Raw genomic sequence first — 14,292 nt, forward strand, 5'->3', positions numbered from 1 at the left:
ACAGATCAGACAATGTTCAGCCCCTGACAGCAATCGTACGAAAGTTATGTCTGACAAAAGCTGGTGACAGTCTCCCACTGATATCTGCCTTTTTTGATTTTTTTGATTATTTGTGCCCCTGAGGAAGACCCTTAAGGTCGAAACGTGTTGGGCTCACCAATATTATTTTGTATTTTTTTATTTTTCTTTTCTGTAATAAATGTATTTTCGTCTAATTGGGTGTGCTATCCATTACTTATAATATTTTGTAGTTAGACTTGGAGACCCTTATGGGGAGTCCCCTATGGATTAGCACCCCGCACTTTGATTTTGAGGGTGTGCGCTTTCTCTCCTAATTTTCCCACTAATATCGTCAGATCGCCAATACATGCAGAGATATTATCGGTAGCCGTCAGATATTATCTACCCTGTCGGATCGTCTGAACGACGATTCCCATGGCACGAAAAATGCCAGGACACTCCACAAACAGCCCAAAAATCGGAGATTCGTACGATCAGATCTTTGCGTCTATGGTCAGCTTAAGTGATATGCTACTTTAGTGATTATCCTGACATAGGAACACTTAAAAAAAAAAATGAAGACCAATAAATTACTTTTCATGAGGGGGACTGTTCATATTCAAAGGTGATTGTTCCCCATAAAGGTAATGGCAGATGGTGACTTTGAATGTCACCCAACAGTTTTGTAGCTTCGATCAGCCCCCCCATTCAAAGCGAGTGTTCATTTTCAAAAAACTATGGGTCCTGGTGACTATGGGGGTCATTTTGAGTATTTTACTAGGGATGCACCGAATCCAGGATTTGGCCTTTTTCATCAGGATTCAGATTCGACCGAATCCTTCTATGCAATGTGCAAATTAGGGGTGGGGAGGTGGTATGCGCGGGCAAGTAGGACACCTATCCATAAAGCAACACCAGTTCTTCAAAGGAAAAGGGTTTTAAATTAAGATTAATTTCTGATGACAAGGGTTTACTGTACTTGATTCACAAACACTTGCCAGAATAATATGGTAGCTGGATCCCTAACACATCGGAAGTAAAAACTGCCACTCAAAACATCCAAGAGGGATTGTAAATCATGCCTCACTTTAGAATCAATAACAATCTCACTCAATAGTGTTTGTTGTGGTAGGGATTTGGTACAGTTCTTTGAATAAATATCTCTCTCCCTTCTTGGAAGTATCCACATTATACAGTTACAACATTAAAATACTTAATACTTTGAAGGTGCAAAATATATTTTATTGTGATACAAGGAGATACTAGCTGGTTGTTTATTATTAAACCCCAAGACCATATTTGATAGAACCACATTTGGCTGCAATTTTGGAGACTAGCAGCTGTGCTCATATGAATCCTGCAATTGTTGCCCATGCTTCTTGGCAAAATGGCACAAGCTCAGTTAGGTTAGATGGCTGAACACCAATTTAAGTTGTTATGATACTTAAGTTAGGGTGAGTTGTGGGATTTGACTGGATCATTCAGACATTCAGGTTCTTCACTTTGAACCACTGAAGTGTGGTTTTGGCTGTGAGATCTTTGGTTGTGCAGTCTCAGGTCTCTTGCAGACTACAAAATAGTTTTTGCCTCCGTTCATCCTTCTTTCATTCCCAACTAGCTTTACAATCCCTGCTAATCAAAAGCATCCCATAATGTGATGCTTCCACTACCATGTTTCACCGTCCGGATGAGTCAAAAGTTGCACCTATTCTGACAGAGGAACCATTATCCAGGTATGCGGTGTCTTCTGTGGGTCGCCTACCTCCCATTTGACAGTCTCCAAACTGGATCAGATATGATTTTTTCGGCAAAGGTTTCCCTTCAGGCCCAGACTTGCCATCTGTGGGTTCTGGCAAATGCCAGAGGGGCTGCTGTAAGATGCCATAGACACTCACTATTTCGTGGGCTGGTGGGCAGCTGATTTGGGTCTCTGTGTACCTGAAATGGCAGGGCCTATTTTGACTTCCAGTCAAGATCTGTTGCCCTTCTTGCCCATTATGGTGGAAAGGCAGGTTACGGTTGGCCCATGGATTATGATTTAATGGTGCTCCAGTAATGTGTAATGTATGAGATTTTTTCTTTTTATAATCAAATAGTTACACAGATAATCTGCTCCCAAGCCAAAGCACAGCAGAAGAAAGTTTATACTTGATGCAAATGGTCATAGGCTGAATTCTACATATTTTTAGGAATATGATGGCCTGCCGATCATAAGGGTAGGAGTACACGGACGTTTTCGGCGCGATCCGACGTGTTGATCCGGCGTGACATGACTGTCGAATGCAGACGCTGTGTCTGCATCCGATAGTCGCGTCGGATCAACGCTGCGACTTCATACGCTTACCATTTTTCCATTGCATGCAATTTGTCGCATCGCTTCGGATCGTGCCGAAAACATCCATGTAGTCCTACCCTAACAGATATCCATGCACAGTGGAACCTCAATTTTACATCCCCTGATTTTAAGTTTCCCCTCAATTTACATAGTTGTTTTGTGGTCTCACCTATATATTATGCATAATACATTTCCCTGATTTTACACCATTTTTTTCTGATCCCCTGAAAAAAAGTAAAATGGGGGTTCTACTGTATTATGGATATTTTAGAAAATTTCACCTGCTGGCACGCCTTGTTGAACGTTCCAAGGTGTATGAGCATGTGACAAAACAACTTCTTATTCTGGAGGTATAAAATTTATAATATTATGATGATGCTTAACTGTATCCCAATAGCACCTCCTGTACTGTTGCACCAAATGGTATATAACTGAAACTTTGCTTTGTGTTTAATGATGTTGTGTAGCCAGCTGGGATTCCTGTTATCCCCAGGGAGTTGACCCCCAACTGTGAGGGCAAACAAACCAGAACCCTCTGTAACACAATACACATAATTGATCCCAAGACCCGATACAAGAGCTGTGTAGTGTCTGGATCCTACATTCAGACTAAACTGGGCATGCTCTTCAAATCACACCCCATTGGCCCAGCAGTATGAGCTATGATTGGCAGCATTACAACTCAAAGCCAGATTGGTATTTAATATTTGGTTTTAAAATTCTTATTAAAAGTGGAATATTGTAAGTGCAATATATTTTATTATCAAAGACCATAAAACGTTTCCACACATGTACTCTATATTGTCCAAAGGAGGAATCCCGGGAGCAACGATATAACTGATGAGTGAAACAAAATCTGTATGTTTGGGAGTATAATCAACCACCAGATATACCGCTACTTGGTGTGTGGGTATTTTTCTACAAAAAAAATAGTTTTTTTCCTTTTTAAAAACCACAGTGCACTATAATTGATGGTGTATGAGTATGTTTGAAATCCATTCATTTGCACGGCAGCCCATTATCCCACCAGGGTGAGTCCTCACATAAACTACAAGCAGCATTAACCTATATTTACAATTATCAGGACCAATATAGTCACATTGAATCTGCATGCTCAAAATAGTTGACCAGTAACGAATTTTTACAAACACCCACCCAACAAATAGGTGGCCAAACTGTATTCTACTTAGATCACTGCAATTAAGGGTAACCCCCATCCAATTTACAGTCCTATATACCAACATTACTTTGATGACTATACACCAATATTAAGATCTGCAATCCTTTAAATATTACTGAATATTAGTGCTGATTAACATCAAATACAGTTATTGTACATAATCTTGGCGGTTGAAAAGAGAAACAGGTCAATTAGGTTTAAGCTTTGGCCCATGGCTGAGTGTTCTCAGGAAGGGAAAATACATTTATAAAGACATAACATATAATATATAAACACACACATGCATACATATACACACACACACGTGCATCATATGGCCCCTTAAAGGAGAAGTAAACCCTAAAAATGAATGTGACTAAAAATGCCATATTTTATATACTGAACTTATTGCACCAGCCTAAAGTTTCAGCTTGTCAATAGCAGCAATGATCCAGGACTTCAAACTTGTCACAGGGGGTCACCATCTTGGAAAGTGTCTGTGACACTCACATGCTCAGTGGGCTCTGAGCAGCTGTTGAGAAGCTAATCTTAGGGGTCGTCACTAATTATCAAGCAGATTTTGAGGTTTGTCTAACTATTGAGTGTTGTTCTTAGATCTACCAGGCAGTTGTTATCTTGTGTTAGGGAGCTGCTATCTGGTTACCTTCCCATTGTTCTTATGTTTGGCTGCTGGGGGTAAAAGCGAGGGGGTGATATCACTCCAACTTGCAGTACAGCAGTAAAGAGTGATTGAAGTTTATCAGAGCACAAGTCACATGACTTGGGGAAATTGACAATATGTCTAGCCCCATGTCAGATTTCAAAATTGAATATAAAAAAATCTGTTTGCTCTTTTGAGAAATGGATTTCAGTGCAGGCTATTAACTGATTCATTTTAAAAAAAAAAAATTTTCCCATGACACTATCCCTTTAATTTGCTGTATCAGCACCTAAACAAATAATCATAATGATTACTCACCAAAAGCCATTAAATCAGACAAAAGCATTACACAGCCCATTATTAACACAAAAGAGAGGACTTGCACAAAAATTGTATTCTGTGAACGTTTTTACCCTTTGCCATGTTCACACTGCTAATCGTGTACTAGTAAATGACTGGCAGTGCAAGTTGGATGCCCTATATGCTACATGGGTAAGTAAACGATTAGCAGTGTGAACATTGCAAAGGGTAAAACCGTTCACGGAATTCTCTGCGGGTAAACCGATGTTAAATTCAGCAACAAATTCATCAATGCTACCCTAAAATGATGTTGAACTTTTCAGCCTTACCTCTGCAGATTTATAGTAGGGTCCATTTGATAGGAAACGAGCAATTAAAGGACCAGTAACAATTTTTTTTTTTTTTTTTAAAAATTCGTTTCTTTGCAACGAAAAAAAAAAACACCAAGACAGTTTTAACTTTTAAATCACAAAGCTTTTATTAAGAAATTACTTACCGAAAACGGCGACAGGGAGACGATCCATTGTGCGGCGCCTGATTTCTCCTCCCTGCCTTCTATAGGAGATATAGGAGCACTTTAACACTGGGCAAATTTACCCATGGGCAGTTACCCATAGCAACCAATCAGTGATTCATTTTTTAAAGCCAGCTGCAAGTAGAACAAAGAATGCAGCAATTTAATTGGTTGCCATGGGTTACCACCCATGGGAAAAGTTGCCCGGTGTTGATAAATGACCCCCTGAGGCAGAAATCCTCATGTCCCGCCTGTTGGGGGATACTGGGGTGGCAATTCTGTGAGGCTATTCAAGGGGCAGCTTTATACAGTTATGGGACCTGTTATCCAAAATGCTCAGGATCGGGGGCTTTCCCGGAAAACTGATCTTTTCTTTAATTTGGATCTTTGTACCTTAAGTCTACTAGAAAATCATGTAAACATGAAATAAACCCAATAGGCTGGATCTGCTTAATTATATATTAGTTTGGATCAAGCACAAGCTACTGTTTTATTATTACAAAGAAAAAGCAAATCATTTTCAAAATTTGGATTATTTGGATAAAATGGGAGACAGCTTTTCCGTAACTCAGAGCTTTCTGGATTATGGATTTCCAGATAACGGATCCCATACCTGTAATTGGTGCTACAGTATTTAAATAGAACTCTAGCCAAGCAGTAAGGTTCCGCTTCCACTCATCACAGTCAAACTGACCCCCTACAAAATATCAAAGGGGTTGTTCACCTTCAAACAACTAGTTGTTTTCAGATAGATCACCAGAAACAACAACTTCTTCTAATTACTTTCTCTTTCCTATGTGTCACCGTTTTTCTAATATTGAAGTGTAAAGTGTCATTCACCTTCTAAAGCAGCTCTGGGAAGGGGGGGGTCGCCGACCCTGTAAACTGTTCTAAATTGTTACATTTGTTATCTTTGTCCCTGCTGAGCAGAATCTCTGGGTTTTATTAAAGGCAGCTGTTAGAATTGATACAATAGTTGCTAATATTCCGCAGACACTGCTGACAAATGTATCAACTAATTGTATCAAGTTAATGTAGCAAATTGTAACAGTTCAGAATCTGCTCCTGGATCACTTAGCTGTCACACTGAAACACTAGAGACACCAACATTCAGCAAAAAATTAATAATTGAAAAAAGTCTTAATTTCTTGGGAACCATCTGAAAACAACTGAACTGAAAAAAGTGTTAAGAAGGTGAACGTACCCTTTAAGTGGGGTGAAATGAAACTTGCCATGTGATGCATAACTATAATAAGTACTTACAGTTTCTAATTGATGCTAAGGCTGTTATTAAGTTTTTAGAAACTTTACTAAAAAAAATACAGATAATGCAGCGAAGGTAAAAAAAAAAAAAAAAAGCCAGAAAGCCATATTTTATATAGTGAACTTATAACAACCAACCTTAAATTTCAGATTGTCAATAGCAGCAATAATCCAGGACTTCAAACTTGTGACACTCACATGCTCAGTGGGCTCTGAGCAGCTGTTGAGAAGCTAAACTTAGGGCTCGTCACTAATTATCCAGCAGAAAATGAGGTTGGTCTGTAATATAAGCTGATGCTACAGGGCTGATTATTAAATTCTGATGCTAATTGCACTGGTTTCTGTGCTGCCATGTAGTAATTATCTGTATTAATTACTAATCAGCCTTATATTGTGACATTTCTATTCTATGTGTACTGTATATTGTGAGTGGGTCCCTAAGCTCAGTAAGTGACAGCAGCACAGAGCATGTGCAGTGAATCAGCAGAAAAGAAGATGGGGAGCTACTGGGGCATCTTTGGAGACACAGATCTTTACTGCTAAAGGGCTGTGGTTGCCTTGGGCTGGTACAGAAGCACTAAACATCATGTACAATATTTCTGACCTACTTCTTTAGTTAAGTTGAACTTGATGGATGTGTGTCTTTTTTTCAACCTAACTTACTATGTTACATGTTGGACTGTGCATGGAGCATGGACAGATAAAGTGAAGAAGAGCACAAGCTTCAAGCTGTCGGCCCCATTGAATAAAATAAAAGGAGATACAGAACCCAAAAGAATGGATTTTGATGCCTCTCTCTAACCCCATCCGGAACCTACTCTTCCCACTAGCATTGCAAGGAACAGAGTCACGCTGGGGACTGGATTGGCAAGAAATTTTGACAGAGGACCCCATTGCGTCTTTGTTCTTTTTATTATTGGTGAGATTAGAGTTTTTCTCTGTAATAATAAAACAGTCGCTTGTACATGATCCCAACTAAGATATAATTAATCCTTATTGGAAGCAAAACCAGCCTATTGGGTTTATTTAATGTTTACATGATTTTCTAGTAGAGTTTGGGGCAGGTTTATCAAGGGTCGAATTTCGAAGTGATAAATACTTCGAAATTCGACCATCAAATGGCTTTACTTCGACTTCGAATATCGAAGTCGAAGTTTTTTTCACTGAATTTGACCGTTTTGCGGTTGCACGATTGAACAATGAAATCCTTCGAATCGAACGATTCGAAGGATTTCATCCATCGATCGAATGTTTTTTCTTCGACTTCAAAAAGTGTAGAAAACTGCTCTAGAAGGTCCCAATAGGCTAACATAGGACTTCGGCAGGTTTAATTTGGCGAATGTATTGAAGTCAAAGTTTTTTTTTAAAGAGACAGTACATCGATTATCGAATGGTTGAATATTGGAAGTATTTTACTTCGAATCAAAGTCGAAGTCGCAGTATCCTATTCGATGTTCGAAGTATCCAAAAAGTTACTAATTTGTTTACTTCGAAAATTCCCTCAAATTCACTTCGAACCTTGATAAATCTGCCCCTTAAGGTATGAAGATCCAAATTACAGAAGGAAAACCCCAGGTCCCAATCATACTGGATAACAGGTCCCATACCTTTATCATACCTATATAAGAGCTCTAGCTCATTTTGGGAAGTGGTACTACGTGCCTTTATAATGAGACAAAGTTACACAGTGTATCATTCCCACCTCTTCACACTGCAGGTGTTACAGTAGCCACGGGCACAATGCTGTTCTTCTCGTGTTGCTGAACTACAACCTGCCTCACATTCCAGACTACAGGCTTCAGTGCGGCAATGCTCTGGCATCTGTGGTTGAGCTCAAACCTTTGTCAATTGGGAAGGTGGGTTGGGAGCTACCAATTCCCTTTGGCTGGAGTGTTTCCTAATCATGGGAGGCTGGGTTGATCCTAGAGGCCAGGGTGCAGCTGTGTAGAGTCCTGGGCCCCCAATGATCCCCCAGGCATCAGTCTCTTATTATTATAACATCCAGTCCAGTGACTAATGTTCCCCTTTGTATGTAGTCATGAGAATAAAGTTGAATAAACAACAGTGACCCAGAGCTACAACCAATCACTATGCCTGAATCCCTTTTTTCAAAACGCATCAGTTAATAGTGCTGCTCCAGCAGAATTCTGCACTGAAATCCATTTCTCAAAAGAGCAAACAGATTTTTTTATATTCAATTTTGAAATCTGACATGGGGCTAGACATATTGTCAATTTCCCAGATGCCCCAAGTCACGTGACTTGTGCTCTGATAAACTTCAATCACTCTTTACTGCTGTACTGCAAGTTGGAGTGATATCACCCCCTCCCTTTCCCCCCCCAGCAGCCAAACAAAAGAACAATGGGAAGGTAACCAGATAGCAGCTCCCTAACACAAGATAACAGCTGCCTGGTAGATTAGAACAGCACTCAATAGTTAAAACCCATGTCCCACTGAGACACATTCAGTTACATTAAGAAGAAAAAACAGCAGCCTGCCAGAAAGCATTTCTCTCCTAAAGTGCAGGCACAAGTCACATGACCAGGGGCAGCTGGGAAATTGACAAAATGTCTAGCCCCATGTCAGATTTCAAAATTGAATATAAAAAAATCTTTTTGCTCTTTCGAGAAATGGGTTTCAGTGCAGAATTCTGCTGGAGTAGCACTATTAACTGATGCGTTTTGAAAAAAACATGTTTTCTGATGACAGGATCCCTTTAACAAACACTCCATAACAATAGAAAGTAAAGGCTGGCTGGTTGCCATGGGTTACAGCACTTCTGCGCCTTTTTTTTAGTAAACACGCCCCTTTCTCCTGACGTTTATTTGTTTGTTCTCCCCCAAAGTTTTAGGAAACCGGTCCCCACCAGCCTATAAAGTCCCACAGAGGTGAGAAGAGAGCAAAGACTGAGCTGCACTCGTTCTGAGGGGTTACCTGTCTCCAGCTGCTGTGTCTGTGACACTAATACTTGCGTGACGTCCTCACCTCCAACTCCAATTCGCTCCGCCTCCTCCCACTGAACTGTATTCTGGGACTGACCCACCGCAGAATTCCTTCGCGTGTCTGGAAGACGAGAAATAATCCCCTGGCGTTTTTCCTTTTCTCCCTAACTTTTCGAGCGCAGTGCAAGCTCAAAGCAATCTAATGCTAATAAATTTCCGGAAGTGTTGTTACTTACTTTCTTTACTGCGGTGGATGTGCCGGGTTGAAGGAAGAAAAATCGTATGACGGACCTATAGTTTTGTATTCTTGCGCGTATGTACAGCTTGTCCCAGGGCTTTATAGCGGCCTTATCCCTGTAGTGCTGCTGTCACTCACCTGCTACTGCCACTGCACTAAGTCACTTTATGGCCTCTTGTCACGGCTTACTCTATTTAACTGCATTTCATTCGTGTTACCCACACGGACTTTTCATGTAATTCACATGCAATAATGCTTTCTATTCACAGTTTATTATCTGTCAGAATGAGCACAAAACACTTACACTTGTCCAATGTCCTGCTAAACATGGCGGTATATACATAAAGGCTGAGTTATACAGGGAACTCTGATAATGTACCCCCTACTGTAAATGATAAGGATATTAGAAGTCACTGAGGGGTTCTGTGACCATATAAAGGCACAAGGCTGCAGGCTGAGTTATACAGGGAACTCTGAGTATCACTCGTATTATAAGGGATAATGTACCCCCTACTGTAAATGATAAGGATATTAGAAGTCACTGAGGGGTTCTGTGACCATATAAAGACATTAGGCTGCAGGCTGAGATATACAGGGAACTCTGAGTATCACTCATGCATTATAAGGGATAATGTACCCCCTACTGTAAATGATAAGGATATTAGAAGTCACTGAGGAGTTCTATGACCATATAAAGGCACAAGGCTGCAGGCTGAGTTATACAGGGAACTCTGAGTATCACTCATGTATTATAAGGGATAATGTACCCCCTACTGTAAATGATAAGGATATTAGAAGTCACTGAGGGGTTCTGTGACCATATAAAGACATAAGGCTGCAGGCTGAGATATACAATGAACTCTGAGTATCACTCATGTATTATAAGGGATAATGTACCCCATACTGTAAATGATAAGGATATTAGAAGTCACTGAGGAGTTCTGTGACCATATAAAGGCACAAGGCTGCAGGCTGAGTTATACAGGGAACTCTGAGTATCATTCATGTATTATAAGGGATAATGTACCCCCTACTGTAAATGATAAGGATATTAGAAGTCACTGAGGGGTTCTGTGACCATATAAAGGCACAAGGCTGCAGGCTGAGTTATACTGGGAACTCTGAGTATCACTCATGTATTATAAGGGATACTGTACCCCCTGCTGTAAATGATAAGAATTTTAATTATTTGATCACATGAAGGCACAAGGGTTCAGACTGGCCACTTTTATTAAGATCACAGAGCTCTGAGATGAATGCCTTATTAATTTTAGGAGGAGGTACTTTATTCTTTATAATCTACAAGTATATTAGCAAATCATTACTCTCCTGCACAGCTTTTTCATCGAGTTGTCTTTTGTAATTCCCATACATTTTATTCTATATCACTTTTGTTGCCATAAACAAGCCCCACTGTTCTACTCCCATGCACAAAGCCAAGCCTCTGGTGTCCTCTCTCCTGCCTCACCATAAGTTTTATTGTCAGAGACTGCTGATCTTCTAACCTGGAATTCTGGTAAAGGTATCACTATTTGGAAAACCTAAAATGCCTTCAGAAGAATGGCCTGGCCATATATTTAAAACAGATCTGTGTGAGGTTAAATAATATTCACCATGAAAAAAATATAGCACTGAGCACCCATATACAGAAAGCTCTGAATTATGGAAAGACTGCCTCCCATAGACTCAATTATAATCAAATAATCCAAATGTTTTAAAATGATTTCCCTTTTCTCTGTAATAATAAAACAGTAGCTTGTACTTGATCCCAACTAAGATATAATTAATCCTTATTGGAAGCAAAACCAGCCTATTGGGTTTATTTAATAATTACATGATTTTCCAATAGACTTAGGGCTCTTACACATGAGCGTCCGACCTGCGCTCCCCTGCGTTCCGTTTTTTAGCGTTCAGCCGCAGGGGAGCGCAGGAATAGACGCAAGTCATTATTTGAAATGGGGCTGTACTCACTCAGGCGCGTGTAGGCGCCGAACGCAGGTTCAGACGCAACATGCTGCATTTTTCCTGCGTTCGGCGCCTACACGCGCCTGAGTGAGTACAGCCCCATTTCAAATAATGACTTGCGTCTATTCCTGCGCTCCCCTGCGGCTGAACGCCAAAAAAACGGAACGCAGGGGAGCGCAGGTCGGAACGCTCATGTGTAAGAGCCCTTAAGGTATGAAGATCCAAATTGCAGAAAGCTCCATTATCCTGAAAACCCCAGGTTACAGTGCTACACACACAGCAGAGCTGAAGCTGAGTTTAGCCCAGAGATGCCTCTTTTCGTATATAAGCTTGAGCTCGGCTGTGTATGTGAAAGGCTGATTGGATTCATATCAATGTAGAAGGGAGCAGATCTGCTTCTCTCAGCCTGCAGAAATACACAGACAGGCAGCAGCTGGAGTCTTCAGTTTGTGTGGCCAAAGCCCAACAGCTTTATGATGTGATTGCACCTAGACTCACTGCAGCAGCCCAGGTGCAGGCACACAGAGCGAATTCAACTGCCAGAATGCAAACTCACGCATCTCGGCACCACAATCTGCTCTACAGTGTCAGACTGGGTTACCCTGGGCCCACGGAGTCCCCAGTGCAAGTGCTTCTACCCAGGACCTCCATCAGAAATCGCAGGGCCCCATACGACAAAATTTCCTGGGCCCCGTGGGCTGCGCCCACCGCAAGCCCCACCTACAGGTCTGCCCCCCACCACACAGTAAAAAAACAAAAAAAATATTGGTGGCTAGGGTTCCCACATGTTAATAAAAAATAAAAAGATATTGGTGGTCAGGGCCCCCCATAAAAAAAACATTTGTGGCCAATATTAAAAAATATTGGTGGCTAGGACCCCACATGAGAAAAAAAATTGGTGGCCGGGCCCCCCCCCCCATTATGAGAAAATTGGTGGCCAGGGCCCCTTAAACGTCCATGCCATCCCAAAGTCAGCAGCTCTCAGAAAGATGGGGTGCCCTGTTAATCAAGTATGTGTGGTTGCCGGGCCCCCCCTTACCCTCGGGCCCCCTACAACTCTCCCCCCTGTCCCCCCCTGATGGCTGCCCTGCAAGTTCCACCCAACCATCACCACATTGAAATCACTTCCCTTTCCATTCCATTCCGCCACTACAACTCTGGGGGAAAAAATAAATCAGTGTGTTCCACACTAATACCCTGCAGCTCTATGTGTCTGCGGCCCAGTGCATCAACTCCAGGTGCAGGCACATCAGAAATCTGTTAGGGGCTGATTGTCAAACATGTGTGGTATTACTCTTAGGTCATCATTTCATAAATTTTTCCTTCTCTTCCTGAGACAGCTTGGAAGTATGCTTAGGGTCATTATGTTGATGCATCACAGAAGGATACCCAATACGCTCCATACCAGAAGGTATAGCATGGTGTTGAAGACTACGTTGGAGCTCCTGTTATTCAGTTAATTTACTCTCTGCAGGTCCCGTACTTGAAAGCCCCAAAATACCCCAGAACCATAACACTACCTCCTCCATGTTTAACTGTTGCTTTCACATGCTGAAAATTCATTCTCTCACCATATCAACAATGTAAAAAAACACATCATGTCACCCAAAGCTTCCAAACTCGTATTCATTGATCCACCGTAGCTTTTTTCATTCTCAAGTCCAGTTCTTGTGTATCGTAGCCCAAAATAAGCTTATTAGCCCATTACAGTTACAGGAGCCTGCAGTCCTGCTTCCCAAAGTTCTCTCTGTTTACACTCATTCCACTCGGCCTTGATATCTGGTCATGTACGGTAAGTTCCATTTGGAGAAGACAAGCAGCTTGGTCTGTGGGCCTCATAATCGGGCAGATTTATGTTATGCAACAAAATTATACTTATACCCTTATCTATTCTTATTGTTGATCTTAGTCAGCCAAACCATTTACGACCAGAGTTCTTCCCAGAGTTCTTCTCATTTCTAAATTCTAGATTGTTCTGAGTAAAGTCAGATTTAGAGACAAGGATAGAGTCAACTTGAATCCTAAATATGTTACTGGCAAACTCTAAATCTTTGACATTAACAAGAAAGTCCTGTTATGCACCAATATTGTACTTGGCTTGAGTTTGCGAAGGTAGACAGGTGTTGACACCAGATGTTGGGTGTTTTAGCTTGGGTTTGGGAGGGAGGATGTTTAGTGTTTCTCATTTAAATGTCTGTGATTGTTACTGATGACATATTAACTTGCATTCCTGCCAAGGATCACCAGGGAATCTCCAAAGATAAAGCATTCCTGGACTCCCCATCCCCATCCTTTCCACCCCCTTATCTCTAATCAGACAATCAAAAGATTTCACAATCTTCAAGATTGTATTTTAAGATACGAAAAAAAAAAACATTTCTCATCAGACATGTAGATATTCCTAAATGATAAATGAAAATGTAATGGTAACACAAGTACCAAAACTGACATATCATCAGTGTTTACTTTCAGAAACCTTCACATTAAAAAATGATGCTTTTTTTTGTGTGTGTTTCTCTTGACATGCATGTGTTTTCCAAAGATAACATATAATCCTTCTCATCCAGTTTTAAGATGAACTAATTCCACTTAGCTTAACTGCTTAACCCCTTCATAACCAGAAGGAATTAATGATAACCTCCCTCTGCTCCTTATGCTGGTGGGACTCTGGAGGCGGCACACTTGGATCTTTACGTGATTCATTTTTACCAAGTAATTAAGTTAAGGAAATAAGTACATATTATTATTATTAAGTGTATGCCCATACACAAAGATGAGAGTAAGAGGAGAGACTAATTGGTTTATATTAGACCAAACTGGTTGTCTCTTTAGGACCCGAGTTATTTTTCTGCATGTTCAAAGCCTGATCTGCTTAAATTAGAGTTCTGAACACAATGTCTATTGCTAATCCGATC

The sequence above is a fragment of the Xenopus laevis genome, chromosome 2S (assembly GCF_017654675.1).
Source record: "Xenopus laevis strain J_2021 chromosome 2S, Xenopus_laevis_v10.1, whole genome shotgun sequence".
In the NCBI taxonomy this organism is placed as follows: domain Eukaryota; kingdom Metazoa; phylum Chordata; class Amphibia; order Anura; family Pipidae; genus Xenopus; species Xenopus laevis.